Raw genomic sequence first — 21,730 nt, 5'->3', positions numbered from 1 at the left:
TCTACCACTTGAACCACAGCACCATTTCCAGATTTTTTTTTTTTTAAATGCATGTGGTACTGAGGAATGGAACCCAGGCCTTTGTGCATGCTAGGAAAGCACTCTTCAACTAGGCCACACCCCAGCTCTCATTTGGATTCTTATATCAGGCAGATATTTTTGGGAAGAAATCATTTTATTCTACTTAATTCAAAATAACAGAACAGTGGGAGGCTACACAAACACCCATTGGCCCCAACTCTACACCATCTCAGTGAACCTCTATTAAGAGCCACAACACCCTCTTCCATGGCCAATCTGAAGCAATGAAGCAATTAATAACAAGAAGTTAATTGACAGTTTTACACTCTTTATAGTGTCACCACCAATTACATTTCCATGTAAAATTAACTTGGTCATCAGAGGTGATTTTCCATGTCTTCAAATTGAACTTCATGGTTAAACTAGTCCATTTGCAATTCTGCACTGCTTCAGTACCTCACTGAAGCCCTCACAGAGCCTGAAGTCACCCTGGTTCTGGGTGCACTCCAAAAACTGTTTCATCTCATCGAAACATGGGTCACTAAGCTGCTGCTGCTGCTGCTGCTGTGCCAAATGGGCTCCCTGGGGTTCCTGATAAGTGGTAAGTGGTCTGGCAAGCTCATATTACCAGTTCTGCTGAAGCCCCCAGTGATGACATGGCCCAGTGTGTGCCCTATGGCAGAGCCTACAGCCACACCAGCAGCTGTGGATGCCATCTGGGCCACCAGCCTTGACTGCCGGGGTGCAGCCGCAGGAGAGCCCACAGCAGATGCTGGGGCTGCCACTGGTGACTGAGCTGCAGAAGCTGGCTGGGATGTAGCTCTCATCTGAAGGGCCTGGCTGGCTGGGGGGCCACACAGGAGGTGAGGCTCTGGCTTCCATGAGGCATCCTGGACCCCGACAAGGAACCAAGTACAGAAACGACAAGACCTACCCAGACCGAGATTTTAACAGCTTTCTTTATATGTTTGCTTTCAGTATATGGATTATAAATCTTTTTTTTTTTTTTTTGCCAGTCCTGGGCTTGAGCTCAGGGTCTGAGCACTGTCCTTGGACTTTCTCAAGGCTAGAGCTCTACCACTTGAGCCTCAGCACCACTTCCGGCTTTTTTCAATGTATGTGGTACCAAGGAATCGAACCTGAGTCTTCATGCATGCTAGGCAAGCACTTTAACCACTAGGCCAAACTCCCGGCCCCTGGATTATAAATCTTATAAAATAAAACAAAATAGGCCCCTAAGGATTTGTCTTAACTTTTAGGTCTAGCATTTTAGATTATATTTTCAGAGTCAAGCTGACTTAATAATTGCCAAACATTGCCTGTATTTCCCTTTGATTCCAAATGGTTAGAAATGAACTAATTTAATATCCTTGGAAACAAAGGGTTAAATCCTAGCATCAAGGTTAATTTAAAACAACAGTTGGTCTCCTGTGCAAACATTCTCTTCCATTTACAGACACATTTTTTTCCCCATTCGAAATGCCAGTTTACAATTCAGCAAGCTAGTTTTCTATTTATAGTGTTTTTACCTAAAATGTCATTCCTCCTCAGGAGTTATTTCTAAAACTTATACACGCACACTCATATATACAAAGGATATGTACTTTTACACGAAAAACAAATCTACATTTATAATTAACAGTGACAATATGAAAACTGTTTCTTCAAATAAGAAATTTATCTATTATTAAGAACAGCCTAAAGCTGGGCACTGGTGGTTCATGCCTATACTTCTAGGTGCTTAGGAGGCTGAGATCTAAGGTTTGCAGTTTGAAACCATGAGGAACAGGAAAATCCATGAGACTGTTATCTCCAATTAGCCACCAGAAAACTGGAGTGGAGCTGTGGCTCAAAGTGGTAGAAAATAGCCTTGAGCAAAAGGATCCAGGGACAGTACCGAGGTCCTGAGTTCAAGCCCTAAAGCCAAAGAGAATCAATAAAAAGTAAAACTTTCCTAAATGAAAATTTTAAATGGGAAAAGAAACAGTAAGTAAGGCTAGGAATGTGCTCAGTGGTAGAGTATTTGCCTAGTATGCACAAAGCCCTGGGTTCAATTCCTTAGTACCACATACACATAAAAACAGAAAAAAAAGGGGGGGGGGAGGAAGTAGCACTGTGGCTCAAGTGGTAGAACACTAGCCTTTAGCAAAAGAAGCTCAGGGACAGTGCCCAGACCCTGAGTTCAAGTCCCAAGACTGGCAAAAAAAAATAAAAAGAAACAGTAGTAATAAAAATGGCAATGTATGAGTTCTTGTCTGAAAGGAAAGGAAAGAAAAATGACATCCAAACTTTAATCACAAAAACCTTCCAAACTTACCATTGCAGTTAGGAAGAGACATGATGTTCATGGGGCAGGATTATTCTGAGGCACCGGGCTTTTCTGGGTCAGCAGACTGATTCAGCTTTGCAGACACTGACACTCAATCTAAAAGAAATCACAAGAAAACAAATGAACTATCAGGAACCTAGGAATCTTCATTCCTCTCTCCCCCCTCCCTCTCTCTCTCTACTAGTATTTGAACTCAGGGCTTTATATTTACTAGGCAAACACTCTTACCACTGAGCTACAAGTCTAACTTGATTTCTTGCTGGTTAGTTTTGAAATAGGGTCTTATCTTCTATAAATGCTTGGGTAGAAACTGCCCATGTTAGGCTTCTGTCCTAGTATAACAATTTTGCGCCACTATGTTCAATTCTCCATTGAGTAGGGAATCTGCCTGAGCTGGCCTTGAACTTTAATCCTTCAAATCTCAGCCTCCTAAGTAGGAATACAGATGTGCGCCATTGATATCTGGCCATGTATTCTTTATTTTGTGGCTATGTATTCTTTATTTACCTAGGACTTTCATTCAAGGCATGGACCCTGTCCTTGAGCTTTTTTTTTTTTTTTTTTTTTTTTTTTTTTTTGTGGGTCATAGGGCTTGAACTCAGCCTGGGCAGCAGCCCAGCTCAAGGCTACCACCCTACCCTTGAGCTAGCCCCACTTCCTGTTTTCTAGAGGTTAATTGGAGGTAAGAGTCTCAGGTCCTTTTATGCCCAGGCTGGATTTGAACCTTGATCCTCAGATTTCAGTCTCCTGAGTAGCTAGGATTACAAGCATGAGCCAGCTTCAGGATCTTTTTTAACTAGATTATTAGACCTTTATCTTACTCCTATTTTGTTTTGATTTTTGTATGTTTTGTTTTTAGAGAGGGCCACCCTATATAGCCACTCTGGGCTTGAACTCACTATATAGCCAAACTGACTCCAAACTCTTCAAACTCCAAACTCTATGAAGGTAGAGCCTTTCTCTCAAGTACTAGGCTTACAGGAATGTCCCACCATGCCTGGATTGCCCTTGCAAATGATATAGGTACATAGTCAAACATTCTAAATTGGCTTTCTGAAGTAATTCCAAATCGCCTCATCTATGGTTAACTCAACAGATGAGAGTGTTAGTTATCACTTTGGAAATAGATTGATTTGGATCCTAGCTATACTATTTCTTAGATTTGGAAGATACTGTATATAATACCTACCCATAAGCTTTTTGTAACCCTCTTTTCCTGCCTCCATTTATAACCAATCCAAGGTTTTCTTCATTTGACAATGTGCTTAGTATCTGAAAATGAGCCTGTTCATAGTCACATGCATGGGTGATGCTAGGCACACAGTGGCCATCCTGTGACCATGAGGAAATCACAAAGTAAGCTTGCTTATCTTCCAAACCTCTCATTAGGTAGGCAGTAAATGTTCTTGGGGTTTAAGCAGTTGCTACTCAAAGTATGACCTGGAGATGAGTACAGTCATCATTTGGTTCTAAGTGACTTAAACTCATTGACTCTTTAGAAGCCCTGGTGTAAGTCACTCCTATTCATTTTTTATTGCTTACTGTTGAATCCATCCTAATTGATACTGGTCAAGTTATCTAAAGGCATATAAGCCTCAGTTTCCTCATCTGTCCCACAAGGGGTGATAGTATTGCCTGCTTTGCAACCATGCAACAATGACTACACAAGCACATAAAATGTGCAACACCATGCCCAATACATGGTAAACCATCAGTTGTAGCTATCTTTACTGGGTCCTAAAGACACTCTGTTGTAGTTAGCTGGATTTGAGTACAAATACAATGCTCTGCACTTTCAAGATGGCCACTGGGTGTTTCCAAGACCTCTGAGAGGTGAGGCTTTTATTGTCATTGCTGTGGTCAGAGCCATGGGACAAACTATTCACAGCAGCTGCTTTCCTGAGAATTCACAATTGTACCTCCAAGCAGCAGGTTTAATTTTAGTTTCTAACCTCCTTAAGCTTAATAACAGACATTACGAGGTCTCTTTGCTGGACAGCAGAGATAAAAAAGTGTGTCAGGAAGGACTGCAGGACAAAAGTGAGATGGATGAAAAGCAGGAAGATACTTTAAAGCTTGTTTATAGGGTGACTTGGCCATAGGGCAAGTGGCCAGGGGCCTTTGAAAACCCGGACATTGAGTCATGAAAACTTTATATTCAAGTATGGGAAGGCTTGATTTAGCACAATAAAGTAATGTGTACAGACACTAAATGCCATGTTGTATATTCATATCTCATAAAAAATACTAGGCCCTAACACCATTAACTTCTTTGTGATACTCTACAATTAAAATGTGTTTATTACGATGAGAGCATTCATTATGGTACTAAATGCCTGATGACCTCTTGACTGGACCATATCAGAACTACTCTGAGAGAGGCACCATGGTAACGCTAGGCTGGAGAGGAAGGAAGATCAGAGGAGACCTACTTCCAGACTCACCCACACCTGGTAGGGAAAGGCAGGCTGGGGCCCAACTGAAAAGGGCTCGGTCGGTTCAGCAGGGCAAAGGGACCTCAGTGAACTTCCCAGGGAAATAGGCATCTGGGAAACAGATGATTGCTCTGCCAACCTGACCTGTTCCCACATCATGCCACTCATGCTGAGCATGAGTGTAGGAGCAGTGTGTAAAACCTCTGTGAACTCCAAAGAGATAGGATCTGCCTGAGCCAACTCTTCCCTCCTACATTTCATGAGATATTGTAACTTTGAAGTGTTTTGTGTAATTTCATTGAATTTTTTCATAATATGATTATGTAATAAAAGATAATCACATAATCATTTTTTGGGGGGGAGAGAGTACTGGGTATTGAGCCACAACCCAGCTGGATAAATCAGTTTTAAGATGAAAACTTTAGGAAGTGGTGTTGTGGCTCAAGTGGTAGAGCACTAGCCCCTGAGCTGAAGAGCTCAGGGACAGCACCCAGGCCCAGAGTTCAAGCCCAACAACCAAAAAAAATAAATAAATAAAACTTTAGGATGCTTATGTTAGTTAACTAGCAGGGAGCAGACATCTGCGTAGGAGTTTTAGATATAAAACAGGACCCAGAAAAACAAAGGAAGGTCTCATCCCCAGGAACTCCTAGTATAATTAAGCTAAACAATCCAAAACCAGGACCATGCTGTAAAAGGAGAAAAGAACTCAGCTGGCATGGTGGCTAATGCCTATAATTTTAGGAGGCTGAGATATAAGGATCTCAGCTCAAAGACAACTCCAGGCAGGGAAGTCCTTGAGACTCTTACTTCCAATAAATGACTCAGAAAAAGCTGGAAGTAGTGCTGTAGTTTCACTTAAGAGTGCTACCCTTGAACACAAAGGGGTTCAGGGACAGTGCCCGGGCCCTGAGTTCAATCCCCAGGAACATCCAAAAAGAAAAACAAAAATGGAAATGAACTCGGTTCAGGGAGAAGTGCCTGTTACCAGCACATACCACCTCATGGGCAGAAAAAATAGAAACTCTTCAGTTTTCCCACGGACAATGACCAAGTCCCAGGTAGATGTCAGGAAGAGGTGTAGACAATGCAAAAGCCTAAAGGTCAGCACTCACACAATGCCTGGTCCTCTCAAGCCCTCTATATTCAGGGTGTGAGTGGGTAATCCTAAGCTGCTTACATGCTTTTTATTGTAGCCCTGGATGGGTGGAGGGAACTGGAGTTAAAAATAAGGCTCTAGCCAGGTGCGGTGGCTCCTGCCGTAATCCTAGTTATTCAGGAGGCTGAGATCTGAGGATCAAGGTTCAAAGCCAGCCCGGGCACAAAAAGACCTGAGACTCTTATTTCCAATTAACCTCTAGAAAACAGAAGTGGGGCTTGGCTGAAGGGTAGGGTGGTAGCCTTGAGCTGAAGAGCTCATGGGCAACGCCCAGGCCCAGGGGTAGGGTAGTAGCCTTGAGCTGAAGAGCTCAGGGACAATGTCCAGGCCATGTTCAAGCCCCATGACCCCCCCCACAAATAATAATAATAATAATAATAATAACAAATAAGGCTCTGTATAAAATTAGCAATCCAAAATCTCAATAGTTAAATATAATTACCTGTCTTCCTTCCTCCCTCCCTCCCTCCCTCTTTCCTTCCTTTCTTCCTTCCTTCTTTCCCTTCTCCTTCCCTCTCCCCTTCGTTCTTTTTTCCTCCCAGTCCTTCTGCCTCAGCCTCCAAAATGCTGAGAATTTAGGCATATGCCACCAAGCTCCACAGATTTAATCTTACTGCAACTGCTGAATGCTTGGTGGCTCATGTCTGTAATCCTACTGAAGAGGATGAGATCTGAGGATCTCGATTTGAAGGCAGCCTGTGAAGGAAAGTCTATGAGACGCTTATCTCCAGTTAACCACCAGAAAACTAGACGTGGTGTGTGACTCAAACTGGCAGAGTGCTAACCTTGAGTCAGAACAAAACAAAACAAAACCACCCTTAGGGACAGCACCCAAGCCCTGAGTCCAATCCCATGACCAGAAAAAAACTACAACAGGTCAGTCACTGGTTAGAATTTGTTAATCTCATTTAATCCTAATAAAAGTTCCTTTTGGTGCTACTGCTATTGTATTTCCATTTGGTAGATAAGACAAATGAATCACTGAAAGGTCAATACCTTGGCCAAGATATCAAGTTGAAATGCCAGGCTAGCTGATTTCAGAACGTCACAAGGGGGAGAGCAACCAATAAGATAACAGAGAAGAGTGTGAATGAAAATAGTTTTATTTCTGGTTTTCAAGGAGACTTAATATTTTATAATCTTAATTTTTACAACCTTGTACATACCCTTGGGATTCCATTTTAAAATATCCAAATGGCCCAGAGCTGGCTCAACTTATGCTTCCAGCTTATATTGCCACCAACAATAGAAGAATATACTGTTAAGGACAAAACCATCATAACTTCTTTTTAATTATCCCATTAGGTCAAATGTTTGCAAAGGTAAGGAATAAGATTTCTGTTTTGTTTTGCTTTACTTGAAAGATCTAGTTACATAATTCTGAATGAGTCAACCATACAAATGATGAGTTCATTGTGAGCACTGAGACAAACCTCATCAAATTTAACTTTTAGTTAGAAACACTTATTTTTGATATGATGCTTAGAGACTTGCAGATTTTAATTTTGTTTTGGCAGACTTTTTATTTCAGTACTGGAGTTTAAACTAGAGCTTCAGAACAAGGACTTTGCTTCTTTTTTTTTTTTTTTTTTGCTAGTCCTGGGGCTTGAACTTGGGGTCTGAGCACTGTCCTTGGGCTTTCCTAAAGGCTTAGCACTCTACCACTTGAGCTACAGTGCTTTTTATCTATGTATATGGTACCAAGGAATCGAACTCAAGTCTTCATGCATGCTAGGCAAGTACTCTACCACTAGGCCAAACTCCTGGCTGGGATTCTGCTTCTTGAGCCATATGCCCAGTCTTTTTTGCTTTGATCATTTTTAAGAGAGGGCCTCATGTTTTTGAGTGGGCCAGCCTAGACCATGCCTTCTACTTACAGGAGTGCACCACCAGACCCAGCTTTCAGTTGTTGTTGATGAAGTAGGAGGTCTTGTTTATTTATTTATTTATGTTTTGCCCCAGAAGATCTAGAATCTCAATCTCTTTATCTTGACCTCAAGTAGCTGGGATTGAAAGCCAGACAGATATTAGTGCCCAGCTTTAGCTACGGGAACATGAAGCACATGCTGCTGCTCAGTGGTTTCTGGAAGTTTCTGTCCACATTAAAGAAGTAAAAGGGCTTCTTTCCTTTCCTACTTTTATTTCTTTCCTCTTTTCCTCCTCCTTTCTTTCTCTCTTCCTTTCCCCATCCTTTCCCCGTCTCTCCCCTCCTCCTTTCCTTTCCCTCCTTTTTCCTTTGCCTTGTGTATAGTAAGCAGGTTTTCTACATCTCCAGATCTCAGGCAACTGTTACTTTTGACCCTGCTGCATTAAAGCTATAATCAACCTGGGAGCAGATGTGGCCACTTTTCTTGGAGAGGTAAGGCAAAAAAAAAAAAAATCCACTACAGCCTCAGCAAGACACAGACGAACATTTATCAAGGTTTCCCTACCAGATCAGTTCTTCACAAGAGTCCTATTAAGAAAGCAAAATTAGGGCTGGCCTAGTGGTAGAGTGTTTGCCTAGCATGCATGAAGCCCTGGGATCAATTCCTTAGTACCACATAAACAGAAAAAGCTAGAAGTGGCACTGTGCCTCAAGTGGTAGAATGCTAGCCTTGAGCAAAAGAAGCTCAGGGACAGTGAGTGCCCAGGCCCTAGGACTGTCAAAAAAAGAAAAAGGAAAGCAAAACTGGAAAAGGAAGCAATTTGCTAAAGGTCATTAAAGAAGGAGATAGAGAATTCCTTTCCAGAGCTCTGCTCTGTATTCTACCATCCACCAAAAGAAACTAAACATCATATTTGTAAAACCACTGGCTAAAGTGAGTTATGTTATACAGTTGGGTCTTTCCTGATGTTCTTAAGATTCCAGAATATACAAGACATGCAGCAAGAAAGGAACTAGAGCCTATTAGGAGATGCATTTCTGTTAGTGGTCCTGAAGCAAATCATGTATAAATTATGTTATCCAGATTTAGGCTGGATAATCAATTTGTTAGTATTTTTATTTCCAAAAATACTAATGTGTACAATAAGAAAAACTACAAAATCCAAAAACCAAGCATCATCAATATAAATATTCTTTTTTAGAATTGGCAAAATGGGGCTGGAGATTTCCTTTGCTTTTAGAAGACAGACAACGCTTAGTGTTATTAGTCCCTGCACTTTCTCTCCTGCTTACATTTAAAACTAGTGCAACCATGTAAGGAGGCCTACAATAGTATTTGGAATTGTAGCTAACGTTTATCATAATCTCAGTATGGACCTAGCCCTGGGATAATTGTTTCTTACCCATTACTTAATTTAATTGTTTCTTAATCCAGCAAGTAAAAGTTTTAGTGTCCCTAGTTTACTGATGAGTAAAGGGAGATTAAAGAGAGTAAGCAATTTGTTTGAGGTCACATAACTACTAAGTGTCTGAACTGAGACTGGAATGCAGACATATCAAGCTCTCAAGTCTTATGGGTTTTGTTGTTGTTGTTGTTGTTTTTGTTTTTTCTGCAGGGGGAGGAGGCTTGAATTATCCCTTAGCTCATTCACTCAAGGCCAGTGCTCTACCTTTTGAGCCACAGCTCTATATCTAGTTTTTTGCTTATTAATTGGTGTCTCACATATTTGTCTTCCCCAGGATGATTTTGAACTAAGATCTTTAGATTTCAGCCTTCTGATTAGCTAGGATTATAGGTGTGAGCCAGTGGTGCCTGTTTTCAAGTTCATGTTCTTAACCATTACTCTAGTAACTATGCTAGTTCTGTTTTGTTTTGTTCTGGTTTTTGACACAGGGTTTCACTAAGCTAGCATCAAGCTCATGATATCTCTGTCCTGAGATTACAGGGATGAAACACAAAGTGTAGCTGCCAGTAAATTATTTGATAACACCTGATTCTTGCTGCAAAGGAAAATAAAAAAGAATACATTTTAATTCTGTCATCATTTATTAGTTCCATTTTTTCCTAGGGGGCATTCAGAAAGCAAATCATTGTTACACCTACTACAGAGTGACCTATCTGATATTGTCACTGTATTCCTTATGTTACCATTGCATAACTAGTTTTTATACAGTCTTTGCGAATTATACTGCTGGATAATGAATTTTAAATTGCATGTTTAAGTAGACTAAGAAGTCTATAGTTAGTGGGTTATATTTAAGAAGCCACAGAATAGATAAGGCACCCAATTAAAGAGTACGTTTCCTCCAAACCCCTAATTTGTGTTAGGATACTCAATTACCATCCTTTCTGGGCAGGCATAAATTTTGACCCAGTAGCAATGAAGAAGTCTGGCCCAGAAGCTTGCAGACTCAGAATTATTTATCAGAAGGTATTACTTAACTCACATTTGACACAACTGTTTATGTTCACAGACAATTTGGGGTTATCTGAATTTAGAAGTGGTTGACTGATCTTTGATTAACCTGACGTAATGGGTAGAATCCTAAGATAACAATGGCAGTTTGCTAGCCTCTTGGTTTGCTCACCTTATAAACTGGACCACCAAGTATTGAGGGCCTAGCAGCTCAGGTGTAACGCAGCAGCACAGTGTTTGCTTTACATGTGCAAGCTCTGAGTGTAATCTCTAGCAACATTAAAAAAATCTTACTGATAAAAAAAAAACATGACCACGTGTGCTGCCATATGACTTTCTACAAGGATTGTAAGATTTGAGTATAGATTTCATTATAAACTCATCTTGATTTTTTTCCCCTAATCATATTAGTAGAATGCAGTCCTAGGAAACCTTTTATTTAGAATATTTGTATTTCTGGATTCCCATGACATATTACTGAGAACATTTTGTCAATCTTTGAGAAGGCCTAAACATTTTTGTTGTTGTTTTGTTGTTGGTTTTTTTGCCAGTCCTGGGGCTTGAACTCAGGGTCTGGGCACTGTTCTTGAGCTTCCTTTGCTCAAGGACAGCACTCTACTACTGAGTACACAACATCACTTCTGGCTTTTTCTGTGTATGTGGTACTGAGGAATCGAACCAGGGTCTTCATGCATGCCGAACTCCTGGCCTTAGGCCTAAACATTTAGTGCCCTGTGAACCAGCAGAGGAAACATCACAACTAGATATTTTGGTGTACACACATCAGCAATGTGTGCATCTTAGGCTATATTTCTAGTTTTAGCATACTTGGAGATAAAGACCTGCTTCACAAATGAGATGGCAGGCTTCTGCTTGGACTAGACATAACTTCATCAGTGCTTCAAGAAAACACCACTATATACTGCATTAATTTTCATGTGAGAAATGGTTGTGTTTTTTTGTTGTTGTTTGTTTTTGGTCAGTCATGGGGCTTGAATTCTGGGCCTGGGTGTTGAACCTGAGCACCTCAGCTCAAGACTATTGTTCTACCACTTGAGCCACTGTGCCACTTCTAGTTTTTCTGGTGGTTAACTGGAATAAGATCACACAGGGGGTGGGGGGGAGGGAAATGGGGACCAAGACATGAGAAAGGGTATCAATGTATGTGAAGTAATGCACCTTCTATCTGGTGAATATAATGTAACCCTTCTATTAATTACAATAAAAATATATGAAAAAAAAGAGTCACACAGACTTTTGTGCCCAGGCTGGCTTTGAACTATGATCCTCAGATCTCAGCCTGCTGAGTAGCTGGGATTACAGGCATGAGCCACCAGCACCCAGCAAGAGATGGCTTTTATTCTTTTGTTTTATTTTGTTTTGAGACCAGGTCTTGCTTATAGCCTAAGTTGGTCTGGAATTTTCTATGTAGCCCAAGATACCTAGAAAACCTGACGCCTCAAAGGTGAGGTTCTCCTGCCTCAGATTCCTAAGTGCTGGGATTATAGGCATGTACCAACACACCCACCTCTCATTCTGCTTTCCTTTTGTCCTAATTAACAGAAGTGCTCAGGAGGAAATTACTTGAGTCTTCATTTGTAGCCATCTGTAAAAGTCAGCCTAATAAGTTCATGTATTTCTGTGATACTGCTATCATTTTTATTAGTATTTATTTAGGTTTAATGTGGTCCTAAAATTACCTCCTCTGACTAAAGGACATTCTTCTAATTTTTTTTCTAATCCCACAGCTCGTACTCAGGGTCTGTACATTGAGCTTTTTTTGCTCAAGCCTAGCATTCTACCACTTGAGCCACAGCACCATTTCCAGCTTTTTCTGGTACTCAGAAATTGAACCTAGGGCTTCATGCATGCTAGGCAAGCATTCCCAGCTCTTAATCTTGTTTTGATGTTTCCAATAGGTAAGTACGTCCAGTAGGGAAAAGAAACAGAGAGTAAACCATATTTAACATTTTTTTCTTGGATCTACTCTCTGCTTTCTTAAGATCATTGGTACTAAAGAAAAATGTAAAAGGATCCAGTGAAGACAGTCAACTGAATAGAACCCTTTTTGCCTTACTCTGTATATAGAAGTGCAGTATTAACAAAAATCACTAATTTAAGAAATATATATCTAATCTCAAAAGCAAAAAATAAAAATTTTCAAGAAATGTAAGTTATCATCATAGCAAGGAAGAGTTGAAGCTTTGTTGCACATAGGAGGAAACAAACTGACTCAAGCCTTTGCAGCTGGGCAAGCCTAGGGAAGGGAGCTGAGGCTACTGTCCTCTGTCTGCATGAAGTTACGAATAGAGACCAGGAAAGTCTAAGGGCCAGAGTTGCTGCAAATGTGAGCCACATTTGATGCAGAAGGAGATGGAATGACCTAAAAGCCATAAAAAGCGTAGGAACTCCCTGAAAATAGGGATAGCATACATTTTGGACTGTCCCAAACCAAGAAATAATCATGAAAACTTGTGAAATTCCTAGGGCTCAAACATGACAATGAATGTCATAAAACTATATTATGAGGAAGCTTCTATAAAACAGGGATGGACACCACAGAAATGATAATTCTAGCAAGAAGAAAAACTCTCAAAATGGAGGCTGCAAAATGCATAAAGAACACATTTAGCCAGGCATGGTGGCTCAAGCCTGCAATCCTAGCTACTCAGGAGGCTGAGATCTGAGGATCTCAAAGCCAGCCCTGGCACTAAAGAACATGAGACTCTTATGTCCAATTAATCACTAGAAAACAGGAAGTGATGCTGTGGCTCAAGATGTAGGGCAGTAGCCTTGAGCTGAAGAGCTCAGGGACAGCATCCAGGCCCAGAATTCAAGCCCCATGACCGACAAAACAAAACAAAACAAAGAGCACACAGTTATGTTTAAGGAGATCGAAAGAAAAGAAAAAAAAGTTTAAACTGGGCATGGTGAATCATGCCATGTAATCCTAGTCACATGGGAAGCTGAGATTGGAGGTTAATGACTTGAGGCTAGTCTGGAAAAAAAGTTCTAGAGACATCATCTCAACAATAAAAAGTTGGAAGAGGTAACATGCACTTACCATCCCATCTACATGGGAAATATAATAGGATCACAGGCCTATGCAAAAAGTCAGACCTAATCTGAAAAATAAAGTCAAAAGGGCTGAAGGCATGGCTCAAATGGTAGGGAATCTAACTAGCAAGCATCAGACCCTGAATTCAATTCTGAGTACAACAACGCATTAATATAGATACATGTGATGAAATGCGACAACGAAAAGTCTAAAATTAAAAGATTAACTAGAAAGGAAAGACAATACAAGACAAGTCCCATAGCCCTGGGACTTGAACTCAGGGCCTAGGCACTGATCCTGAGCGTCTTTGCTCAAGGTTAGCACTCTACCATTTGAGCCACAGCACCACTTCTCACTTTTTCTGTTTCTGTGTTACTGAGGAATGGAACCCAGGGCTTTATGCATGTTAGACAAGCACTCTACCACTAAGCCAACTTCTCAACCCTGACAATCAGTGTCTCACACCTATAATCCTACACAGGAAGCTGAGATCAGTTGATTATGATTCAAAGCCAGACTGGTCAGGAAAACTCCATGAGACTTTCATCTTCAGTTAACTAGCAAAAAGAAGGAAGTGCAACTGTGGCTCAAAGTGATGTCAACCTTGAAGAGCGAAAGACCCTGAGTTCAAGCCCCAATACTGATACATACATACACACATACATATAAATGTTGGAAAACATTCAGTGTGTTAAAGGTGTAGCTTAAGTGATAGCATACCTAAGTAGCAAGTATGAGGCCAAGTTCAAATCCTAGCATTGCCAAAAATAATCCTATATAGATGCAGAAATATTGATTAATTGTCCATAAGTAACATAAATAAGAAGAAAAATAAACCCAGAAGGATGAGTAGACAAAGAGAAGCATTGAACTTGGAAGAAAAAAAAAACACACCTGAAATTGAAGAAGTATGTAAATTTGCCTTGGGTAATACATATCAATACTGAGATATAATAGTGAGAGACAAATTCTTTACATCTGCAATTTTTTCCAGTAGACACTGAAGTTATAACTGTCATAAGACATCTCAAAAACAGTTGACTTTCTTAATGTAATGCCTAGACTTGTATCACAAGTAGCATAAACTCTAAAAAATGAAAATTATATACTTCCACAGTCATAATTAAGTCTACAGTTAGGGCCTGAGCAAAAATGAGGGTCAGCTTTTAATTTATAATTAACTGTTTTAAATTCCAGTAAGTGTTAATGCTTAAACTGAGATGGAATTCCCGGTATTAATCCAGAATAAATGACTTCAATCTCTAAACATCCTAAACTTGGTCTGAGGTGAGGTGGTCTCATTACCTTTGACATTTTGTGACCTCCCAAACTTCTTTCTTGAATTAAAGGGTTTGGAGACGATTACAATACTTACTATTGCCAACCTGTATTTCTGTGGTTGTAATGGGCATATTAACAGGTCTGAAGTTGACCTCAAATTTTAAACACCTTATCATTTGATATCTCATTTTGAACCTGTTATTTTCTTCTTGCGTCTGCCCTTGGCATTTTTCTTTTTTGAAGTCAGGTGAGTTACTTCAAGGTGAAAACAGTTGCTCAAATGAATTTTAGCCACTGGCCATTAAGCACAGAGTATTTACTCAAATAATTTAGGAAATATTAGTTTCATTTAAGAAACTTACAGCTTTGTTTGCCTGAGGTTCCCATTTTTAACTGTGAGATCGCCTAAGATATTGATGAGAAGGTATGCGTTAAGACGTGGCATATGGAATACACAGTTTGATGGAAATATGAGACATAGGAAGCTGGATGAGTCAAGAGTATACATAACTCTACTGACAGATCTGAGTACTTTGGATCTGAGCTGATATGGAGTAAAGACCTGTTGGCTTTTCATGGCAAGCAAATGATGTACCAAAAACCATGTTTCAGAATAATAAAGGTATCAAAGTATCATCTCTTTATTTTTACAATTTCCTGACAATTCTTTATTATCCACACCAAGGCTATTTACCTATTGTGAGAACAAACTACAACAGACATTTAGATTAAAAGCTGGAGTCGGCTTGTGACTCAATATACTTGTGTCTTGCCTTCCTATCAATGTGTTCTTTGGAATGCAAGTTTTAACATTTTCCTATTCAAAACATAATTATAAAAATAATATTGTTGTCAAAAATCATAAAATTCATGACATGATTCTCCTGTCATCCATTTTGGATAAAATTGGCATCTTTTTGATATTATAAACCACTCATTTTAGTGCGTCTATGACCTAAACACTGACCTGATACTTCTTTTTTAATTATAAGTTAAATATAGGAGAGAAATATCTTTGTGATCTAGTTGTAAAGCAAATAAGGTGCACAAAATGTAAATTAAGACTATGTATGGTTGGGGCTGGGAGTTTGGCCTAGTGATTAAAGTGCTTGCCTAGTATGCACGAAGACCCGGGTTCAATTCCTCCATACCACATACATAGAAAAAGCCAGAAATGGTGCTGAGGCTCAAGCCGTAGAGCTCTAGCCTTGAGAAAGTCCAAGGAGAGTGCTCAGACCCTGAGCTCAAGCCCAGGACTGGCAAAAAAAAAAAAGACTATGTATGGCAACCTTTAATATTCACTGCGCAAATCCAGGGGGGACATTTCCTTTGATTTTGGTGTTGAATGATGTAGTAACCTGATGAGGAGTGGTTTTTGATGACACCATATACAAACTCTGTGTGTGTGTATGTGTGTGTGTGTGACACAAGGTGAAGCATTTGCGAGGTCCAAAACCAACTAAGGCATTGTACATGTTGGCAATTCCAAGCTACTTGCAAGCTGGAGGTGGAAGCCAGCCTGACTGAGTAAAAAGTCAAAGGTCTCTCATCTTAACAGCAACCAAAAAGCTGGGTGTCTTTGTATATACTAGTCATTCCAGCGATGCAGAAGACCTTCCACAGAGGTCCAGGAAAGCCTGAGGGGACAAAATTCAAAGTCTATTTGAAAAATAGGTAAAAGGATGTGTGTGTAGCTCAAGTGGTAGAAGAATGCTAGCCAGATCAAGGTTCTGAGCTCAAATCCCAGTATAGAAAAAAAAGAAATCGATATCTAGGACAGTATAGACAGTACATCCAGTAGAAATATAGATAGACAAGCCACAAATGCAACCAGCCATGTGTTATGTTTTTCTAGTAGTAAAATTAATTTAAAAATATTTTTAATTCTATTCCCCATTTCAACATATTTCTCAATGAAAATATTTTTGTTTTAAAACAAAGTCTCACTGTGTAGCCCAGCCTGGTCTTAAATTCTCAATTCCCCAGCCTCCCCAGTGCTGGGATTATAGGCATGTGTCACCATGCCTGGCTAATGTAAAGATTGGTAATGAGCTATTTTGTACTTTTTGCTTTTATATTGGTTCCATATCTGACCCCAGCCTTTTCCTTTACCAAAACCACCACTAACTCAGGCACTTACTGACTTTGAAGGATTGGCTACTCTACCACTAGGCCAAACTCCTGGCCCCCTGCTCAGGTCATTTTTATTGGTACTTTTTTTTTTTACAAGGAGATTTCATTGTGACATTTCCATATATGAACATAATGTATCCCTCTCAAACTCATCCCTCTATAATTCTATCATCTCACCCTTTCTAGCATTCTCTCTCACCCTCTATTATCTACTTCCTCCTTTCTTAAAATATTTCCAACAGGGACTGGGAGTTTGGCCTAGTGGTAGAGTGTTTGCCTAGCATGCACAAAGACCCAGGTTCGATTTCTCAGTACCACATATGTAGAAAAATGCTGGAAGTGCTGCTGTGGCTCAAGTGCTAGAGCACTAGCATTGAGGAAAGCCCAAGGACAGTGCTCAGGCCCTGAGTTCAAGTCCCAGGACTGGCAAAAATATATGTTTCCAATAGGTTCCATTGTTCTACTTTTATACATACACCATATTCACCCATATCCATTGCTGCCTCCCCCAAGCTGATACCTAACCTATAACATTGCCTGCTTGCCCTTTTTAGTGCATATTAATTACACAAAGTAGGTTCATACATTTTTATATGATTTTGAGTGGATATTAGCCTGCATTATGCAGGCTGTTACAACTTGGTTTCTTTTTTTTTTTTTTTGCCAGTCCTGGGCTTGAGCTCAGGGCCTGAGCACTGTCCTTGGACTTTCTCAAGGCTAGAGCTCTACCACTTGAGCCTCAGCACCACTTCCGGCTTTTTTCTATGTATGTGGTACCGAGGAATCGAACCTGGGTCTTCGTGCATGCTAGGCAAGCACTCTACCACTAGGCCAAACTCCCGGCCCACAACTTGGTTTCTTAACACTGCTTCACTAGCATCTTTCTGTGTAAGTCACATAGCATTATTTTATTTTTTTTTAATAATTTATTAATGTTGATTTTTACATCATATTTTAAATGACAAGTTTAACAAACAAGTGTTCAAGGAGGGAATCTATTTACAATCACTGGGACTTAGTATTTAGAACTTAATCAAAATTAGGCTAAGGGTTTGTATGTCATAGAAACATATTAATTTAAGAAATAAAACATTATGTTTATAGAGTCATAGGTTTTTATGTCTATATAGTTATGTTTATATTTCCATTACCATGTCCATAGCTTTGGGTATGCAGTTATTGAGTCCTCGCTCTTGTACTCTTTGGATTTAATAGCCACATATTAGGGATACCATGAGCCTTTTGTTCCTTAGGTCTTGACTTGTCTCACTCAACATGATTCGTTCTAGGTTCATCCACATAGCATTATTTTATTTTTCAATAAGTACACGATATTCCTTAGTAAATGGCAAAAATATGTAAAAACCCTCATATTAGTAAGAGAAGAGTAAGAAGACAAGGAGAAGAGGAAGGAAGACTAAGAGAGGGCAATAGGACTCTAGGCACCAGTGGCTTATGCGTGTAAACCTCTGGGCACCAATGGCTTATGCCTGTAATCCTAGCTACTGAGTGGACTGAGATCCAGAGGATTACTGTCTACAGCCAATGCTTGCAAAAAAAAAAAAAAAGGTTCAGGAGATTCCATCTCCAAAACAGCTGGCAAAAATCTGACTACAGGTGTGGTTCAAGTGGTAAAAAAAAAACAGCCATCAACACATAAGCGGAAAGTGAGAGGTCCTGAGTTCAAGCCCAGAGCCGGCAAAAAAGGAAGAAAGGGAAGGGATTAATAGGGAGTACAGGCTACACACATGTGGGAAAATGTCACTTATTAATTTGTAGTGAAACCTACCTATTTTGTACAACCATGTACATATTAATACATGTACATTTTTTATTTCAATGTATAGAGGGATTACATTTATATTTGCCAGGTAGAGGGTGCATTACTTCTCACACATTGATATCCCTTCTACATGTACATATTTATACATACACCTGCCTTCCTTCTTTTTCTGTAAAGGCATGTGCCCATGAGACTAAAAAGGAAACAACAGGTAGCCTAGGAAAATAGAGAAAGGGCTTCTTAGTCTTGAAGGCTCGTAAGTACGCAGTCATATTGTTAGGATGACATTGCAATTTATGGTTTATGATTGTTTGCACATTTCATGTGGGCTTCATACAACTATGACATAGATAGGCCAGACAACAACATCAGAGATACCAAGTGACCTGCCTTGTGACCCACAATGAGTGAGGGAAGACAAAGAGTCGAATCTGTGTCTTCTAGCTACTAGTCTACTGCTTATAGTCTGTACCACAGACCACTGCTTCCTGCACTTGGATGTGGGAGGAAGATTGGATCAACTGAAAAAAAAAAAAAAGAAAGAAAGAAAAAGACCCTGCAGTGATCCACAGGGAATTGAGATAATGGCTATCAGGAATGTGCCGTGTCAGCCCACTGGTGTCATGCTAAGCAGTATCAGCCTGGGTAGGCTTTTTTTCTTTTCTTTCTTCTTTTTTTAATATGGTGAGAAACAAAGAGAATGAAAGTCTTTCCATGTGTTTCTAGGTACATCAGTGCTTTCTACTTACGTAGGCTAGACAGTCATAATATGAACATGCACCTTACCAGTAAATCTAAGGCTGAGATTCTTAACCCTGCCTGCAAGTAGGAATCATTTGAAGAGCTTAAAAAAATAACCACCCTAGGGGCCTCAAATCCCAGGCAGTCTGACTCAATTGTCTATGAGTGGGAAGCTGCCTCTAATGATCCTAATAACGCAGTCAGGGTTAGGAACCACAAAGTGGAAAGTGACTTGAATGGTGAGTGAGGTTAAGCCTCACCTAGTTTCCAGAAAGAAACATTTTCATGCTTATCTGTGAATGTGGCCCATCGGGAAGATACATACAAACCATTATATAAATAGATGTTTATTCATCAACTATCCTGATCTTAGGAACGTATCACAATCAGCAAACATGGAAGGAACAGGAGGCTTTTGCCTCTAGAAGCTGTTAGGCTCTCCCTGCCCCTCTTTTTTTTTTTTTTTTGATAAACATTAAGCTAGGTGAAGAAAGTCACAAAACCCATATATTGTTTGATTCTATGTACAATAAAGGTTCACACACAGATAAATTTACAAAGGTAGACTAGATTACAACTTTTTCAGGGGGTGGTGAAAAGGCCTTAAGACCAATCATGATGCATGCTCAACTCTACTTATATATCAACATTTCTAAATTCTATACATTAGATGAATGATATATTACATGCCCATAAATCCCATATATAAGTTATATGTAACATATGAGCTACATATAGGTATCATACATGGGTGTGGCATACATAATTCTATCTTCCTTTGAGGAGCAGCCAAGCTGTTTCCCAAAGTGTTTGCACCATTTTAGATTCCCATGAGAAGGTATGAGGATTCCATTTTCATCAATACTTATCATGTGACTTAAAAAATGGCACTTCATTCATGTTTTTAAAAATAATTTTATTGTTTCTATTAATGTGTTGTAGAGGGAAATACCATTTCATAAGTTAGGTTTATTGTACTTTTGACATACATTGTTCTAGTGGTTACTGATGTTTAGTTTACCTTTGAGTGTGTATTGGCTAATTTTGTAACACCTTTTTTTTTTTTTTTTTGGTCCGTCATGGGCTTGAACTCTGGGCCTGGATGCTGTCCCTGAGCATTTTTGCTTAAGGCTACTATTCTACCATTTTGAGCCACAATGCCACTTCCGGTTTTCTGGGAGTGAATTGGTGAGATAAGAGTCTCATGGACTTTCGGCCCAGGCTAGCTTTGAACTGTGAACCTCAAGTCTTAGCCTCCTGAGTATCTAGGATTTCAGACATGAGCCACTGGCAACTAGCTGTGTGTGTAACATCTTTGGGGGAAAGAAAATGACTATTGAAATTCTTTGCCTTTTTATTTTATTTTATTTATTTTTTTTGTCAGTAGTGGGACTTGAACTCTGGGCCTGGACACTGTTCCAGAATGCCTCGACTCAAGGCTACCACCCTATCCCTTGAGCTACAGTGCCACTTGTAGCTTTTCTGGTGGTTAACTGGAGATAAGACTCTCCATGGACTTTAGTGCCTGGAATGTTTTGAACTGTGATCCTCAGAGCTCAGCCTTTTGAGTAGCTATTACAGGTGTGAGCTACCATGCCCGACTTTTTAAAAATTTTTAAATGACAGTATGTCACTGTGGAGTATAGACTATTCTTGTACACACTATATAACCCAGGCAAGCTTCAGGTTTTGTAATTCTCCTGCCTCTGCCTGGTGAATGCAGGGACTGCTTACTTTTTTGTGCTTGTATTGTGTTGGTGCTAGCCAGCCTCCTGCATTCAGATTTCTCCAGTTAAGGAGCTGGCATATGGTTTATGATTCCTAGGATACTCAGGTTCTTCCAGAATTCCCAGGTGTTGCTCTGACAGCAAACAGCCTGAAGCTGGCCTGTGTGTTTCTATAGCTTAGTTTGCATTTGTTCAGGGAGCAGGATGCTCACCTCTCCTGTTGTAAACCATACCAATACCTATTAAAGGTATTGGTTTAGGGAACACGAAGGGGAAGAAGAGGGAAAGAAGCAGAGCTTCTGCTAACCCATATGATCTTGTTATGGATAGAAGGAACTTAGTCATCAAGAGACTTCACTGCCATCTACTGGATGGACTTACATAATAATATACAAATCCCCAGTAACTGTGTGAATGGTGCCCCCTGGAGTTGTGCAACATACACATAGTCCAGACATTGCCTGCTTCTATAAATTCCCTTCAATGACCTCTTAGATAATGATTCTTCTCTCATATATAGACAATAAATAGATAGGGCTAGTATCTTTTTTGTAAATTCTACAAGGAGGTATTTCCACACAAGTGTGGGAATATTTATTGCCTGTTGTCTCCAACTGTGTCACTTCAAGTGAAATTACTACTAATTATAGCCATTTGTTAGTCAACTTTCAGGCAGAATGTGAAATCTGGAAGATAACAGTTTTTCCAAAGTGAATGTAGTATCTCTACAATGAATTTTCCCACCTACAGAGTTAACAGGAACTAAAATTACCCTGAAA

General features: G+C 39.9%; 1 pseudogene across 1 annotated transcript in view; it reads right to left on the bottom strand.

Annotated features, from left to right (window-relative positions):
- Positions 1 to 368: 368 nt before the first annotated feature.
- The window catches only part of LOC150046483 (coiled-coil-helix-coiled-coil-helix domain-containing protein 2 pseudogene), a 43,595-nt pseudogene continuing 22,233 nt past the window's right edge, over positions 369 to 21,730 (bottom strand). Inside the window, exons 4-5 of the transcript XR_016539698.1 lie at positions 2,339 to 2,446; positions 369 to 1,938 (exon numbers count right to left, since the gene is read on the bottom strand). The product of XR_016539698.1 is annotated as a coiled-coil-helix-coiled-coil-helix domain-containing protein 2 pseudogene (transcript). The remainder of the gene's footprint in view (positions 1,939 to 2,338; positions 2,447 to 21,730) is intronic.

Source organism: Megascapheus bottae, chromosome 25 (assembly GCF_031878675.1).
Source record: "Megascapheus bottae isolate mThoBot1 chromosome 25, mThoBot2.hap1, whole genome shotgun sequence".
Taxonomy (NCBI): domain Eukaryota; kingdom Metazoa; phylum Chordata; class Mammalia; order Rodentia; family Geomyidae; genus Megascapheus; species Megascapheus bottae.
This window is presented reverse-complemented; position numbering and strand designations above follow the sequence as displayed.